The sequence below is a fragment of the Bos grunniens genome, chromosome 3 (genome assembly GCF_055505025.1).
Source record: "Bos grunniens cultivar Pamir isolate PY7600 chromosome 3, Bosgru_T2T1.0, whole genome shotgun sequence".
NCBI lineage: Eukaryota > Metazoa > Chordata > Mammalia > Artiodactyla > Bovidae > Bos > Bos grunniens.
In genome coordinates, this window is record NC_141167.1 from 103,889,805 (window position 1) to 103,908,318 (window position 18,514).

The window sequence follows — 18,514 nt, forward strand, 5'->3', positions numbered from 1 at the left end:
ACCATGTGCTAGTTTAAATGACTCATAAATTAACTATGCTTCCTTCCAGCATACTGACAAATTATATGAAGGAAGTGACCAGGAAAGAGGTTTATTTAACATATATTCCATGTAACCAGTAGGGTAAACCTAAAAAATTGGTTTATATTACAGTGAAATTCTTCTTAATGATTGAGAAGTTGTATATGAATGGCAATTAACTTCAATGACTGAATGGCTCATAGTGATTTCAACTTTAATTAAAAAATAGTTGCATTATGGCATTACTTACCAGATTGGGCCTTTCGATATTTCAAAGGAGAAGGACGTCAGAAAATTTGAACAATGGTCTGAGCTTACTTCATAGAGTGAAGTAGTACAAAGAGGACAGTTGGGAGAAATTATGTAGGAGTAGGTGGTGGGTCATGTGGGTAGTTATGTGCAAAAAGCTTGCTTTCTGTTGTTGGTCTAGAGTCTGAGCTGCGCAACACCTGAATTACAGTAGATGATGCTAAACTCTTAGTGAGTTCCCTGTGACCCAAGGTGAAACAGATTTCTAAAGGCTGCAAGAATCAGCTTGATGTCTTTTATCTGAGGGAGAAAAGCAGTGAAAGGAGGCTCCTAGAGGTCACCACTTTACTGAACATATCCAAGTATTATGATGGGAAGGCTGGAGAGATGATCTGCAACCTGCCCTCGGTCCATTTTAGAAGAAGAAAGGAGACAGATTAGGAGGCCATGGATCAAAGGGGAAAGCATTATAAGAAGGACCTGAGGTAAAGAGAAAGGTGTCACTAGATAGCCAGGCTCTTTTCAACCCAGGATGTACAACAAAATGGCAACCAGTTCAAGTGGAACAAGGCAGGCACTTTGATAATTCATTGAAGGTGAAAGGTATCAAAGAGGAGTCTTCTCCAATCAAGAAAGGGAGGCTTTGACTCCAAGTTAAAGAACCCTCCCAAATCCTCCCACTGCCATAAATCCCTGAAACTGAGAGCTTAAGACAGGGATTGTGTGAGTCATGGGGAGATAATCCAGTGAGGAGATCCTGGAGCAGGACATTTCCTCTTTCTGGAGTCCCTGTCAAGCCACTTATGGATGGATTTGCATTTTGGTTGGGAAATGACTGAACCGGGCCTGTTTTGGCAGCTCTGCTTCCTCCTGGGTGGGGCAGCAAGTCCCTATAAAAAGGCCCTCTGCTGCATCACTGCCATCCTCCTGCTACTCAAGTCCGGATAGCTTTTGGAGAACCTGGTGAGTCTGAGTCTTCAGTTCAGCTTTATTCTTGGGCTCTCTACTTATGAATTAATTCTGGCTATAGCAAATTTGGTGTGTCCAAAGTTATTGTCATGACTTAGTGCTCCTTAATGGATGGGAGCTTGGAATTTGAACACAGTGATATACAGTATTTATTAAGTTTCTGGTACAGAGGAAGAGATTAAAGGAAGGAAGAGATTAAAACAAAATCCGTGACAAGAAGAGGTAAAGAACGGAGCACTTTTCCTCTTTCTGTTTCTTTCTTCTGTCCTTCTGCTGTTATTTCAGAGGCATTTCTCTTTGAAGGTGTGGGGCCCTTGTATCCTTCCTGGTGGCCATTTGCTCTGTATACAGGTCATACTTCTGGGACCTCATGAGAGCTAATGATGATGAGAATTGCTTGTGAGTTTACCCAGGATTTTGGAACTTATGATGGCCTTATTGAAGATGCTGTTTTCAGAAAGAAAAAAAAAAGAATAGAACAACACTGATTGGTTTTCTGAAAAAAAATTTTTTTAAGTTGTATGTTAAAAGATTTTCTCTGAGCCAATAATACAATTTGTTGAAGAGGGAGAGAGAGGCCAGAAGTTCATTGAAAGGGATTAAAGAGATCAAACCACATTCTTAGAGACTGGAGAGAGTCTATCTGATATTATTACACGAGCTCAGACTTCTCTCCCTGTAGCAGTCCCTTCTTGTGAACACTGTCATGTAATTTCTTTCAGATTCTAAGACTCCAGAAAGATGTCTCAGCAGCAGCAGCAGCAGCAGCAGCAGCAGCAGCAGCAGCAGTGCAAGCAGCCCTGCCAGCCACCTCCTGTAGTATGCCCTCCCAAGTGCCCTGAGCCCTGCCCACCTCCAAAGTGCCAGCAGAAATGCCCTCCTGTGCCACCTCCCCAACAATGCCAAGAGAAGTGCCCACCTAAGTGCAAGTAACAGCATCAGCTTTCATCCGGATCCGGAAAGGATGAGGACGACTGACTCACCTAGCTCCACAGCTCCACCTTCATCTTCTCTTTAAAGCCTATCCTGGATACAGAAGAAGCTTCTCCACCCTTCAGCCGGCAGTATGCCTGTGGTGATTCCTGACTGCCAGAGGTTTCCTTCCTGAGGCTGCTGTTCTGCTCTTCTCTGGGAAGACAGCTGAGAAAACATCCCAGAGCTTCAGATGGAAGAGCAGCAGCTTTTCTCCCGGGCACCATGGGAGGATTCTCTCCCTCCCTTGGGTCTGTCTGTCACCTGGGCAGGGGTTTCTACCAGCTGGTCAACTGTTGCTTATCTTCCTCTTCACGAATAAACTACAGTTCCTTTGTGTGATGTCAAAAAGTTTCCTTTCTTTTAAAACTGTTTTTAGTAATACTATACCATCATCAGATTTTGTTTCTATCCTTTGATGCCAAGGTTCAAGCTCTCACAATCAGCATTGTCTAAATTTTGAGTCATATGAAAGAATACTTCTATGTAATTCCAATTCCACGTTATTTCCTTAATTATCACTTGATGGTTGAGGAACAAAATATTTACCTCTCCTAGTTTTCAGTCCCTTTAGTAAAATGTAGGGAAAATTGTATTTTCATTTCAAACTTCTGAGGAATCAATCTTCAATGAATGTGTATAATTTAGTTGGCACATGCCAGACTCATAATAGCACTTGGAGGACAGTTCAGCTCAGTTCAGTTCAGTCACTCATTCATGTCCGACTCTTTAGGAGCCCACGGCCTGCAGCATGCCAGGTTTCCCTCTCCAGGTCATCACTGCTCCATCATCAGCACCATTACCACCACCACTGTTAACCCTCACCACCATATTAGCTCCAGAAGGATAGTAGCCCAGAAATAATTTGTGTTTTGAACAGATTTTTTACACTGTGCTGTACTTTCATGTTTTTTTTTTCTTTTCTAATTTAGCCATATTTTTAGATGTTATTGCTGATAGAGGGCTTTTGGAAATTAATGAAATAGTGTGCATAAGATCATAGTAGTTCTTAAAAGATGGGTAGTACCAAAGAAAGGTAAATATAAAGAGTACTTACCAGGTAAGGTGCTGCCTCCTCCCCATGTGTACCACCTTATATATTTTTTCAGATCTGAAATTGCTTTCTTGATGATCTTGATTCCACCTTTGAAGAAATTTGAGGTTCACAGTGTTCACTGACATTTACAAAGTCACTATTGCTAGGCAGCTTAGTGTCTAAGTGCTTAGGTGTGAAAATGAGCTGTGCAAAAAGGTAATCTTTGTTATTTCTTCTTTTGGTCTTAAGTGTCCACAAGTCAAATAGTTAATTCAGATCAAATACACACAAGCACACACACACACTAAAAATAACATCATTGTTAAATGTAACCAAGTCTTCAAATCAAATCATGCTATACCTATACACAAGATAGATTCAATCTTTCTCTTTCTACAGTCTTCATTCACAAACCTAGAAGTAAAGGACTCTAAAAAGATAGAACAGTAGATGGAAAAAGATACCCAGATTACTGCTCAATCCTCATTTTACTATGACATGAATGAAAAATAAACACTGATATTTGGGATCTGTCTCTACTGTAGCTAGTGTTATTTGACCTAACACAAAAATTAGTTTTCTGAGGTGGGATGCTACTGTAACAGATCTTAAAAATGTAGCTTTGGCTTAGAAATCTGCCAAGATTGGTGGTTCGCAAAGAAACTGATATTGCAGACCATAAATGTGATTATACGTGTTATTCAATGGCAAAACATTTGAAAAATGACTTGCGAGGTTGAGCATATATTGGTTATTTATTGTATTGATCAGGGTATTTTGATACACATATGCTCAGGAAATAGTTGTCTGGTTTGTAAACCAGAAATGAACAAAATGGAAATAAAAAATGTAGCCCAGATATTAAAAAACTTGTTGAAGTAGAACACTCACCGGTTATAATCCCCAAAGAGGAAGAGATGTGACTTTACATGGTTTTGATGTTTGCATCCACTTGCATTTGACTGTAGCAACATAGAAAAGAGAGAAATATTGTAGTCTTTCCATCTGTGTGCCAAGGAGCCCCAGTGGTAACTCTATTGTGTTCAGAGGAAAAGGCAGCAAAATAAATCATCTTGTTTTGTTTCTATCTTTTGACACCAAGATTGAAGCTCTCACAATCAGAGTTGTCTAAATTTTGAGTCTTATCAAAGAATACTTCTACATAATTTCAATTCCATGTTATTAAATCATCAATTTCCTCAAAAACTTATTAGACATCTAATGTATTTCATTCCTCCAACCATTCTATCTTCAAGAGACCACACTCAGGTCCTTTCCTAGAATTAATTTTCTGGCTTGATTTAACCTATAAAATGAGTACTATTATTATTCCCACTTTAAAGTGAAGAAAATGAGACCTTAAAATGAGACGCAGAGATCTTAAGCAAATTACCCAAGATCATACAGCTGTTAAGCAGCAGAACCATGGAGTGAACTCAGGAAGGCTGGCTATAGGATCTGTGATCTTAGAAACATGACTGTGATCATTTCTAGTGGAGAAGATATGGGATGCAAATTAATTAGGAAACTTGGGTCTTTTGAAGGGTCGGTAATGTTCTTTTTCTTATCTTCATGTTTCTTGACAATAAAGAGATCAATCTCTAATTATCCACATCATACAGCAAAGCTTTATGAACTTTATGAATGTGTTGATCATGTTCTCCTAAAATCAAACAAAATTTTATTTTTTGTTTTCTTTTTTCTTGTTTTTCTTCAAGACAAAATTGTGGAGGGAATCATGTCAATAATATTAGGCCAGAATCCTGTCCAAGAGTACAAAGTCAACTCTCCTAAAAATAAAATCACTTCTTCTTAGTGTTGGAAGCACAACAGTAAAGATCTCTACGTATTTTGTTGCCTATACGGTGATGGAAATTAATGGAGCCAACTTCCCTGTAATATGGGAATATTGTTAATCATAGACCTACTTTTCATATAGTCACTCTCATAAAATAAATTTTTGTTTTGCAAAAGAATTAATTTGTTCCTCAGCCCTTTTAACCATTTTCAAAAAAACGTCTTTAAAAGATCATAGGTACTTTCAGTTAAAAGAAAATAGATCTAATAGTAGAGAATTACATAGAAAGTTGAGACTCTGAATAGCATAGTATGGCTGGAAAGCTGTGAATAAATTATCAAAATCTCTGATACATCTTTCAGATCCAATGTCTTCAACCCCATTTGGAGACATTGTCTCTCTGATGACTGTTCTCCCTGCAGTTACTCTGCCCTGCCTCAGCACTCGCCATCTCCTCTCACTGGTACAGTGTACCTGGGATACTCAAGGCTCACTCTTCTCTTCACTCAAGTCTTTGCCGTAAAAGCCACTTTGGAAGAGCTTTTCTACACAGTTGTCTCTAACATACCCCCTGCATCACTATTATTTGCCTTGTATGTTCACGTGTGTGAGTGTGTGTTTGTGCAAAATCCCTTTAAGAGTTTAGACGGAAAAAGGACTTTTGTCACCATCCTCATGTCCCAGGCACATAAGAGACTGCCTGGCATGTGTTAATAATTGGGAAACATTTGTGAATAAATTAATTTCTATGAGTACACTGAATTGAATAGATTCTTGAATACTGGTTTTACAAATACGGAACTGGAGACTGAGAGAATTCAACTCTTTTCAGGGTCTTCAAGATAGATAAAGATAGAAACAAGACTGAAACCGATGAAGGAATTCTTTGATGCATCCAGTACAAAAGACATATTTCAGAAAAAGCTGAACTCAATGATGGAAAAGTCTAATTCTGATAATTCAATGGGAATGAAAAGGAATACTCAGAAGAGAACTTGTAGTTGACAGAAGAGATGAAAAACACTATATGCAAAAGAAAAATTAAACAAAAGAAAGAAATAAATAATGGGCAATGAATATGCTTTATTGGAGAAGCAAAAGAATAGAAACACCAATTGCTCACAGGGTAGAGATTACAACATGGATACAGAGGGGCACATGGCACATAGAGATCAAGCGATGATCCTGCTGCTCTTCTTCCAACAACGTGTCAGCTTCAGGAGCAAGCCTTTCCTCTGTCAGCTGTTGGTTGAGGAGGGAGATTAAGGAAGATGCAGTCCATCACCATGGCCAAAGGGAGGACAATGGAAGAGCCTGGATCATGTTGTTTCTTGGTCCAGATGAAATCTGGTGCTGTTACTTCCACTTGGGTGGACACTTCTGCTCCCATGGTGGGCATGGTGGCCCAGGAGGGCATTTCTGCTGGCTCAGTGGAGGTGGGCATGGATGAGGTGGGCAAGGCTCATGACACTTTGGTTGGCACACTATTGGAGGTGGATGGCAGGGCTCCTTGCACTGATGGTGATGCTGATGCGGATGCTGGTGGTGAGACATCCTTTCTGGGTCTCAAGGAATCTGAAATACAAACAGACAACATTCTTTATAACTGAGAGTCACATTGGTAGAACATTTAGCTGTGCCAACAACCGTCCCGTCACTAAGGACTCTTCTTGATTCTTAATACAGTCTTTATGGTATTTTTATAGCTTCTTCACCCTTCTTTTTAAGTATCTCTTGCCCTCAGATCATCAGTCTTTTCTGGTTAGTCTCTCCTTCTACCACATTCTAAAACAAAATTACCTACATAGGTGTTATATGAATACAAACATACTCTGAAGAAGAATCTGGATAATAAACTTGTAGCCAATCCCCAAACAAATCTCTACTTATTTCTCCCATGAGGTCTTGGTTGCTGGCCAAGCTGACCTGACTGTGGGCTTCTGAGGAGAAATGCAAAGGCCCAACCTAGGCACTCAATGGGACTGAATGCTGAGAAGGGGGCATTTGGAACTAATGTGTGCTGTGCTGTAGCACAGTATCTCATCCCCCTTACTCTCTCTCAGGTTAAGACTGTGCCTCTGACTCCATTTTCTCCGCACATTTAAAATCACATTCATGACATACCAAAAATTTACCCCTAAACCCTCTTATCTTCTTTTTCCCATTAAGAGCTCTAATTGCTTCAATTAAAGCCACTTCAATCCCCAAACTAAACCCTCCCACCCAAGTTCCATAAAGATCTCTAAGAGTTGTGCTCACCAGAGGCTCCAAAGAAGCCTCTGACCGTCACGACAATGACAGCACTGTGATGGAGACTCCTTTTATAAGGACCAGGCAGCTCCGTCCAGGGGGAATACCCCAGGACTAGCACGATGCACTTGTTTCCCACCCCAAATACCACGTGCTTGCAATCGCAAAAATAAATTGCCACACTCATGCTGATATCACAAATTTCCCTTGTCCAGACTTCTTTATCCTTCACTAAGGAAGTGCAGAGTGATTCACTGGAGACCTGGTCACATATTCCCTATGCTATTGTTATGCACCGGTTAGGAAATATGAGGAATTCTTTGACAATAGTGTTGCTCCTCCATTGTCAGACTTGGTGATTCTTCCACTCCCAAGCCCCTAAGAATTTGCTATGTAAAACTTCCTCCCTATTCCATTACAGCTGCTAGCACGCAACTTTGTTTCCCTTGATGGTTGAGACTAGGATTTACTAACCTCACATATCTTACCCCTACCCACAGTTTTTTTAAACTCACCTTCCTTACACCATGCCCCACTGGTCTCTAGCCTTTTCTTGACAATTAAATAACTTGGGACCACAAAGTTGAATCTTGTTTTTCTAACTTTCTAGTTTCTGGTGTTGGTGGTCTCATGCCAGGTGTGTTTTCACACAGCCCCATTCATGGACCCGACAGGAAAACTTGATCCTTCAGTTTTCTGGGCCATAAAGTCACAAGTTGAGATGCTTTATCTACTTTTGCAGATGTATACACTGATCTGGTCTCTGCAGCCACATGAGCATGAGCAACTTGTAGTCTACTAGAAACCCAAATTCCTCTGTCCTCATTATCTTCAAAATTGACTCAATGTCTGGGCTGTATCCATTAAGAAGCTTTTGCACTAGAAGTCCCCAAATATCCTCTGCCACTTTACCCTACAACAGTTAATTCAACTGACTATATCCTGCCATTTTTTTTTTTAATGACATTTAGTGTGTTTTCAGACATTCTTAGTATACTCAAGGAATGAAGGTCCATGAGTCATTGACCCCGCCATTCAATTCATGGATATTATTCTCTAAACAAATAAACTAAGGGTGACATAGAACCTGTCAGGAATTTATTAGTATGCTATGCTATGCTAAGTCACTTCAGTCATGTCTGACTCTGTGCGACCCCATAGACGGCAGCCCAACAGGCTCCCCTGTCCCTGGGATTCTCCAGGCAAGAACACTGGAGTGGGTTGCCATTGCCTTCTCCAATGCATGAAAATGAAAAGTGAAAGTGAAGTCGCTCAGTCGTGTCCGACCCTCAGCGACCCCACGGAATGCAGCCTACCAGGCTCCTCCATCCATGGGAATTTCCAGGCAAGAGTACTGGAGTGCGGTGCCATTGCCTTCTCCTTTATTAGTATAATTTGTTGAAATGCAGCAACCCTTCAGCTAACACTACGCACTAAGCTTTCCATGGGGGACCTTGAGTGCCCTGGATATGCAGACATCTATAGGCACAGATACTTTGTGACATTAGATGTTTCCCAACCGCTCTGAAGATCAGCTTACTAACACTGCTGTAAATTAGAGAAAAAAAGCTGTACTTGCCTCAAAATTTTGCTATGGAACAACAAAATGTCTACTATAAGGCACGTGACATAGTCTGTTACCAAGCCCAAGCTTGCTTCCCTCGCTGCAGTGAATCTGAGATGAGGTGTCTAGACTAGGAAAAGGAAAAAATGAAACAAAAAATTTCATCTTTCACCCAGGAATCAAACCCGAGTCTCCTGCATTGCAGGCCAATTCTTTACTGACTGAGCTTTGAGGGAAGCCCATCTAGACCAGAAAGGGACTTTGTTCGGGAACCCGCTGGCTGAGACAATGACAAGCTAATGCCTCTAAATAATCATCTTGCTGGGGCTTGGTTGTCAGGTTCTTTTATGGGTCAGGAATGGGGTGGAGGTAAGGAAACAAAGTAAAAGACTACTCAATCCTTGCAAATTTCCACTAGTATGGCAAGCCTCAGGCGGAGGAAGGTGTTACCTTCGCTTCCTTACAGTCCCTCACAGGTGGGCAGCTCAGGTTATCTCCCAAAGGCAGTCCATTATGCACGCTTACAATAGCAAAAGTGGCAAGATGAGGGTTAAAATCACAGAAGCTGATCCAGCACAAATTCAAAATTAACTCTTCCTGGTTACAAGGCTTAAGGAAATATGAGCCCCATATATATAATACGGGGTTAATTTCCAAAGTATGTAAGAAGCTCCTACAATATAATAGAAAAAAAAATTTTTTTAATTTAATTTTATTTTTAAACTTTACATAATTGTATTAGTTTTCCCAAATATCAAACTGAATCCGCCACAGGTATACATGTGTTCCCCATCCTGAACCCTCCTCCCTCCTCCCTCCCCATACCATCCCTCTGGGTCGTCCCAGTGCACTAGCCCCAAGCATCCAGTATCGTGCATTGAACATGGACTGGCATCTCGTTTCATACATGATATTTTACATGTCTCAATGCCATTCTCCCAAATCTTCCCACCCTCTCCTTCTCCCACAGAGTCCATAAGACTGTTCCATACATCAGTGTCTCTTTTGCTGTCTCGTACACAGGGTTATTGTTATCATTTTTCTAAATTCCATATATATGCGTTAGTATACTGTATTGGTGTTTTTCCTTCTGGCTTACTTCACTCTGTATAATAGGTTCCAGTTTCATCCACCTCATTAGAATTGATTCAAATGAATTCTTTTTAATGGCTGAGTAATACTCCATTGTGTATATGTACCACAGCTTTCTTATCCATTCATCTGCTGATGGGCATCTAGGTTGCTTCCATGTCCTGGCTATTATAAACAGTGCTGCGATGAACATTGGGGTACACGTGTTTCTTTCCCTTCTGGTTTCCTCAGTGTGTATGCCCAGCAGAGCAATTGCTGGATCATAAGGCAGTTCTATTTCCAGTTTTTTAAGGAATCTCCACACTGTTCTCCATAGTGGCTGTACTAGTTTGCATTCCCACCAACAGTGTAAGAGGGTTCCCTTTTCTCCACACCTTCTCCAACATTTATTATTTGTAGACTTTTGGATCGCAGCCATTCTGACTGGTGTGAAATGGTACCTCATAGTGGTTTTGATTTGCATTTCTCTGATAATGAGTGATGTTGAACATCTTTTCATGTGTTTGTTAGCCATCTGTATGTCTTCTTTGGAGAAATGCCTATTTAGATCTTTGGCCCATTTTTTGATTGGGTCATTTATTTTTCTGGAGTTGAGCTGTAGGAGTTGCTTGTATATTTTTGAGATTAGTTGTTTGTCAGTCGCTTCATTTGCTATTATTTTCTCCCATTCTGAAGGCTGTCTTTTCACCTTGCTGATAGTTTCCTTTGATGTGCAGAAGCTTTTAAGGTTAATTAGGTCCCATTTGTTTATTTTTGCTTTTATTTCCGATATTCTGGGAGGTGGATCATAGAGGATCCTGCTGTGATGTATGTCAGAGAGTGTTTTGCCTATGTTCTCCTCTAGGAGTTTTATAGTTTCTGGTCTTATGTTTAGACCTTTAATCCATTTTGAGTTTATTTTTGTGTATGGTGTTACAAAGTGTTCTAGTTTCATTCTTTTACAAGTGGTTGACCAGTCTTCCAACAAACAAAAGCCCAGGTCCAGATGGCTTCACAGCTGAATTCTACCAAAAATTTAGAGAAGAGCTAACACCTATCCTGCTCAAACTCTTCCAGAAAATTGCAGAGGAAGGTAAACTTCCAAACTCATTCTATGAGGCCACCATCACCCTAATACCAAAACCTGACAAAGATCCCACAAAAAAAGAAAACTACAGGCCAATATCACTGATGAACATAGATGCAAAAATCCTTAACAAAATTCTAGCAATCAGAATCCAACAACACATTAAAAAGATCATACACCATGACCAAGTGGGCTTTATCCCAGGGATGCAAGGATTCTTCAATATCCACAAATCAATCAATGTAATACACCACATTAGCAAACTGAAAAATAAAAACCATATGATTATCTCAATAGATGCAGAGAAAGCCTTTGACAAAATTCAACATCCATTTATGATAAAAACTCTCCAGAAAGCAGGAATAGAAGGAACATACCTCAACATAATAAAAGCTATATATGACAAACCCACAGCAAACATTATCCTCAATGGTGAAAAATTGAAAGCATTTCCTCTAAAGTCAGGAACAAGACAAGGGTGCCCACTTTCACCATTACTATTCAACATAGTTTTGGAAGTTTTGGCCACAGCAATCAGAGCAGAAAAAGAAATAAAAGGAATCCAAATTGGAAAAGAAGAAGTAAAACTCTCACTGTTTGCAGATGACATGATCCTCTACATACAAAACCCTGAAGACTCCACCAGAAAATTACTAGAAGTAATCAATGACTATAGTAAAGTTGCAGGATATAAAATCTACACACAGAAATCCCTGGCATTCCTATACACTAATAATGAGAAAACAGAAAGAGAAATTAAGGAAACAATTCCATTCACCATTGCAATGAAAAGAATAAAATACTTAGGAATATATCTACCTAAAGAAACTAAAGACCTATATATAGAAAACTATACAACGCTGGTGAAAGAAATCAAAGAGGACACTAATAGATGGAGAAATATACCATGTTCATGGATTGGAAGAATCAATATAGTGAAAATGAGTATTCTACCCAAAGCAATTTATAGATTCAATGCAATCCCTATGAAGGTACCAACGGTATTCTTCACAGAGCTAGAACAAATAATTTCACAATTTGTATGGAAATACAAAAAATCTCGAATAGCCAAAGCGATCTTGAGAAAGAAGAATGGAACTGGAGGAATCAACTTACCTGACTTCAGGCTCTACTACAAAGCCACAGTTATCAAGACAGTATGGTACTGGCACAAAGACAGAAATATAGATCAATGGAACAAAATAGAAAGCCCAGAGATAAATCCATGCACATATGGACACCTTATCTTTGACAAAGGAGGCAAGAATATACAATGGATTAAAGAAAAAAAATTTTAACAACCTTAATTTTTTTTTTTTTTTTTAGCCTTTTGGAAATTTTTTTTTCACCCAGCATGATTTTTTTTTAATTTTATTTTATTTTTAAACTTTACAATATTGTATTAGTTTTGCCAAATATCGAAATGAATCCGCCACAGGTATACCCGCATTCCCCATCCTGAACCCTCCACCCTCCTCCCTCCCCTCCCCTCCCTCTGGGTCGTCCCAGTGCACCAGCCCCAAGCATCCAGTACCGTGCATCGAACCTGGACTGGTGACTCGTTTCATACATGATATTATACATGTTTCAATGCTATTTTCCCAAATCTCCCCACCCTCTCCCTCTCCCAGAGAGTCCATAAGACTGATCTATACATCGGTGTCTCTTTTGCTGTCTCGTACACAGGGTTATTGTTTCCATCTTTCTAAATTCCATATATATGCGTTAGTATACTGTATTGGTGTTTTTCTTTCTGGCTTACTTCACTCTGTATAATAGGTTCCAGTTTCATCCATCTCATTAGAACTGATTCAAATGTATTCTTTTTAATGGCTGAGTAATACTCCATTGTGTATATGTACCACAGCTTTCTTATCCATTCATCTGCTGATGGGCATCTAGGTTGCTTCCATGTCCTGGCTATTATAAACAGTGCTGCGATGAACATTGGGGTACACGTGTCTCTTTCCCTTCTGGTTTCCTCAGTGTGTATGCCCAGCAGTGCGATTGCTGGATCATAAGGCAGTTCTATTTCCAGTTTTTTAATGAATCTCCACACTGTTCTCCATAGTGGCTGTACTAGTTTGCATTCCCACCAACAGTGCAAGAGAGTTCCCTTCTCTCCACACCCTCTCCAGCGTTTATTGCTTGTAGACTTTGGGATTGCAGCCATTCTGACTGGCGTGAAATGGTACCTCATAGTGGTTTTGATTTGCATTTCTCTGATAACGAGTGATGTTGAGCATCTTTTCATGTGTTTGTTAGCCATCTGTATGTCTTCTTTGGAGCAATGTCTATTTAGTTCTTTGGCCCATTTTTTGATTGGGTCATTTATGTTTTCTGGAGTTCAGCTGTAGGAGTTGCTTGTATATTTTTGAGATTAGTTGTTTGTCAGTCGCTTCATTTGCTATTATTTTCTCCCATTCTGAAGGCTGTCTTTTCACCTTGCTAATAGTTTCCTTTGTTGTGCAGAAGCTTTTAAGTTTAATTAGGTCCCATTTGTTTATTTTTGCTTTTATTTCCAATATTCTGGGAGGTGGGTCATAGAGGATCCTGCTGTGATGTATGTCAGAGAGTGTTTTGCCTATGTTCTCCTCTAGGAGTTTTATAGTTTGTGGTCTTACATTTAGATCTTTAATCCATTTTGAGTTTATTTTTGTGTATGGTGTTAGAAAGTGGTCTAGTTTCATTCTTTTACAAGTGGTTGACCAGTTTTCCCAGCACCACTTGTTAAAGAGGTTGTCTTTAATCCACTGTATATTCTTTCCTCCTTTGTCAAAGATAAGGTGTCCATACATGCGTGGATTTATCTCTGGGCTTTCTATTTTTTTCCATTGATCAATATTTCTGTCTTTGTGCCAGTACCATACTGTCTTGATAACTGTGGCTTTGTAATAGAGCCTGAAGTCAGGCAGGTTGATTTCTCCAGTTCCATTCTTCTTTCTCAAGATCGCTTTGGCTATTCGAGATTTTTTGTATTTCCATACAAATTGTGAAATTATTTGTTCTAGCTCTGTGAAGAATACCGTTGGTACCTTCATAGGGATTGCATTGAATCTATAAATTGCTTTGGGTAGAATACTCATTTTCACTATATTGATTCTTCCAATCCATGAACATGGTATATTTCTCCATCTATTAGTGTCCTCTTTGATTTCTTTCACCAGCGTTGTATAGTTTTCTATATATAGGTCTTTAGTTTCTTTAGGTAGATATATTCCTAAGTATTTTATTCTTTCCGTTGCAATGGTGAATGGGATTGTTTCCTTAATTTCTCTTTCTGTTTTCTCATTATTAGTGTATAGGAATGCAAGGGATTTCTGTGTGTAGATTTTATATCCTGCAACTTTACTATAGTCATTGATTAGTTCTAGTAATTTTCTGGTGGAGTCTTCAGGGTTTTCTATGTAGAGGATCATGTCATCTGCAAACAGTGAGAGTTTTACTTCTTCTTTTCCAATTTGGATTCCTTTTATTTCTTTTTCTGCTCTGATTGCTGTGGCCAAAACTTCCAAAACTATGTTGAATAGTAATGGTGAAAGTGGGCACCCTTGTCTTGTTCCTGACTTTAGAGGAAATGCTTTCAATTTTTCACCATTGAGGACAATGTTTGCTGTGGGTTTGTCATATATAGCTTTTATTATGTTGAGGTATGTTCCTTCTATTCCTGCTTTCTGGAGAGTTTTTATCATAAATGGATGTTGAATTTTGTCAAAGGCTTTCTCTGCATCTATTGAAATAATCATATGGTTTTTGTTTTTCGATTTGTTAATGTGGTGTATAACATTGATTGATTTGCGGATATTGAAGAATCCTTGCATCCCTGGGATAAAGCCCACTTGGTCATGGTGTATGATCTTTTTAATGTGTTGTTGGATTCTGATTGCTAGAATTTTGTTAAGGATTTTTGCATCTATGTTCATCAGTGATATTAGCCTGTAGTTTTCTTTTTTTGTGGGATCTTTGTCAGGTTTTGGTATTAGGGTGATGGTGGCCTCATAGAATGAGTTTGGAAGTTTACCTTCCTCTGCAATTTTCTGGAAGAGTTTGAGCAGGATAGGTGTTAGCTCTTCTTTAAATTTTTGGTAGAATTCAGCTGTGAAGCCGTCTGGACCTGCTTTTGTTTGTTGGAAGATTTTTGATTACAGATTCAATTTCCGTGCTTGTGATGGGTCTGTTAAGATTTTCTATTTCTTCCTGGTCCAGTTTTGGAAAGTTGTACTTTTCTAAGAATTTGTCCATTTCTTCCACATTGTACATTTTATTGGCATATAATTGTTGATAGTAGTCTCTTATGATCCTTTGTATTTCTGTGTTGTCTGTTGTGATCTCTCCATTTTCATTTCTAATTTTATTGATTTGATTTTTCTCCCTTTGTTTCTTGATGAGTCTGGCTAATGGTTTGTCAATTTTATTTATCCTTTCAAAGAACCAGCTTTTGGCTTTGTTGATTTTTGCTATAGTCTCTTTTGTTTCTTTTGCATTTATTTCTGCCCTAATTTTTAAGATTTCTTTCCTTCTACTAACCCTGGGGTTCTTCATTTCTTCCTTTTCTAGTTGCTTTAGGTGTAGGGTTAGGTTATTTATTTGAGTTTTTTCTTGTTTCTTTAGGTATGCCTGTATTGCTATGAACTTTCCCCTTAGGACTGCTTTTACAGTGTCCCACAGGTTTTGAGTTGTTGTGTTTTCATTTTCATTAGTTTCTATGTAAATTTTGATTTCTTTTTTGATTTTTTCTGTGATTTGTTGGTTATTCAGCAGGGTGTTGTTCATCCTCCATATGTTGAAATTTTTAATAGTTTTTCTCCTGTAATTGAGATCTAATCTTGCTGCATTATGGTCAGAAAAGATGCTTGGAATGATTTCTATTTTTTTGAATTTACCAAGGCTAGATTTATGGCCCAGGATGTGATCTATCCTGGAGAAGGTTCCATGTGCACTTGAGAAAAAGGTGAAATTCACTGTTTTGGGATGAAATGTCCTATAGATATCAATTAGGTCTAACTGGTCTATTGTGTCGTTTAACGTTTGTGTTTCCTTGTTAATTTTCTGTTTAGTTGATCTATCCATAGATGTGAGTGGGGTATTAAAGTCTCCCACTATTATTGTGTTATTGTTAATTACTCCTTTCATACTTGTTAGCATTTGTCTTACATATTGCGGCGCTCCCGTGTTGGGTGCATATATATTTATAATTGTTATATCTTCTTCTTGGATTGATCCTTTGATCATTATGTAGTGACCGTCTTTGTCTCTTTTCACAGCCTTTGTTTTAAAGTCTATTTTATCTGATATAAGTATTGCTACTCCTGCTTTCTTTTGGTCCCTATTTGCATGAAAAATCTTTTTCCAGCCCTTCACTTTCAGTCTGTATGTGTCCCCTGTTTTGAGGTGGGTCTCTTGTAGACAACATATGTAGTGGTCTTATTTTTGTATCCATTCAGCCAGTCTTTGTCTTTTGGTTGGGGCATTCTACCCATTTACATTTAAGGTAATTACTGATAAGTATGATCCCGTTGCCATTTACTTTATTGTTTTGGGTTCAAGTTTATACACCCTTTTTGTGTTTCCTGTCTAGAGAAAATCCTTTAGTATTTGTTGCAGAGCTGGTTTGGTGGTGCTGAATTCTCTCAGCTTTTGCTTGTCTGTAAAGCTTTTGATTTCTCCTTCATATTTGAATGAGATCCTTGCTGGGTACAATAATCTGGGCTGTAGGTTATTTTCTTTCATCACTTTAAGTATGTCTTGCCATTCCCTCCTGGCTTGAAGAGTTTCTATTGAAAGATCAGCTGTTATCCTAATGGGAATTCCCTTGTGTGTTATTTGTTGTTTTTCCCTTGCTGCTTTTAATATTTGTTCTTTGTGTTTGATCTTTGTTAATTTGATTAACATGTGTCATGGGGTGTTTCACCTTGGGTTTATCCTGTTTGGGACTCTCTGGGTTTCTTGGACTTGGGTGATTATTTCCTTCCCCATTTTAGGGAAGTTTTCAACCATTATCTCCTCAAGTATTTTCTCATGGTCTTTCTTTTTGTCTTCTTCTTCTGGGACCCCTATGATTCTAATGTTGTAGTGTTTAATATTGTCCTGGAGGTCTCTGAGATTGTCCTCATTTCTTTTAATTCGTTTTTCTTTTTTCCTCTCTGATTCATTTATTTCTACCATTCTATCTTCTAATTCACTAATCCTATCTTCTGCCTCTGTTATTCTACTATTTGTTGCCTCCAGAGTGTTTTTAATTTCATTTATTGCATTATTCATTTTATATTGACTCTCTTTTATTTCTTCTAGGTCCTTGTTAAACCTTTCTTGCATCTTCTCAATCTTTGTCTCCAAGCTATTTATCTGTGATTCCATTTTGATTTCAAGATTTTGGATCAATTTCACTATCATTATTCAGAATTCTTTATCAGGTAGATTCCCTATCTCTTCCTCTTTGGTTTGGTGGGCTTTTATCCTGTTCCTTTATCTGCTGGGTATTCCTCTGTCTCTTCATCTTGTTTAAATTGCTGAGTTTGGGGTGTCCTTTCTGTATTCTGGCAGTTTGTGGAGTTCTATTTATTGTGGCATTTCCTCACTCTGTGTGGGTTTGTACAGGTGGCTTGTCAAGGTTTCTTGGTTAGGGAAGCTTGTGTTGGTGTTCTGGTGAGTGGAGCTGTATTTCTTCTCTCTGGGGTGCAATAAAATGTCCAGTAATGAGTTATGGGATGTCTATGGTTTTGGGGTGACTTTGGGCTGCCTGTATCTTGGAGCTCAGGGCTGTGTTCCTTGCTGCTGGAGAATTTTCTTTGTATGTCTTGCCCTGAAACTTGTTTTGCCCAGAGAGGTTTACAGAGTTATATGGAGAAGAGAAGAGTGAGGAGAGAGTTAGAGGTGGCCCAAATGAGATGAGGTGGAATCAATAGAGGAGAGAGTGGGCTATTCAGTAATCTCTTCCTTATGTGCACTACACAACTTGACCGCTCAGAGTTGTTCACAGAGTTATACAGAGAAGAGAAGAAGGAAGAAGGTGGCAGAGGTGGCCAGGAGGATAAATGGGGGGAATGAAAAGGAGGGAGACAGATCCAGCCAGTAATCAGTTCCCTAAGTGTTCTCCACCATCTGGAACACACAGAAATTCACAGAGTTGGGTAGAGTAGAGAGGGGTTAAGGAGGAGACACAGGTGACCTAGTGGAGAAACAGGAGAGTCCAAAGGGAGATAGAGCAGTTAAGCCAGTAATCTCACTCCCTAGTGAAAAATGGGTACTGAAGATTGGGTTCTTAAGGTACAAAATTGGTAACAAATACATAAAAACAAAAATTTTAAATGTAGAGTAGAATTTGGAATTTCAAAAATACGATGTTAAAGAAAAGAAGAAGGAAAAGAAAGAGAGAAAAAATGAACAAACAAAAACAAACAAGGTCGCAAAAATTATAAAGAAAATATAGGTACAAAATTGATAACTAATACCAAAAAGCAAAAGTTAAAAATCTAGAGTAGAGTTTGGAATTTCAAA

General features: G+C 38.8%; 1 long non-coding RNA gene across 1 annotated transcript; it reads left to right on the forward strand.

Annotated features, from left to right (window-relative positions):
• Window positions 1–1,191: 1,191 nt before the first annotated feature.
• LOC147376515 (uncharacterized) lies at window positions 1,192–2,562 on the forward strand. The gene is made up of 2 exons (XR_015161676.1): window positions 1,192–1,233; window positions 1,962–2,562. It is a non-coding gene; the product is annotated as an uncharacterized LOC147376515 (long non-coding RNA).
• Window positions 2,563–18,514: the final 15,952 nt, after the last annotated feature.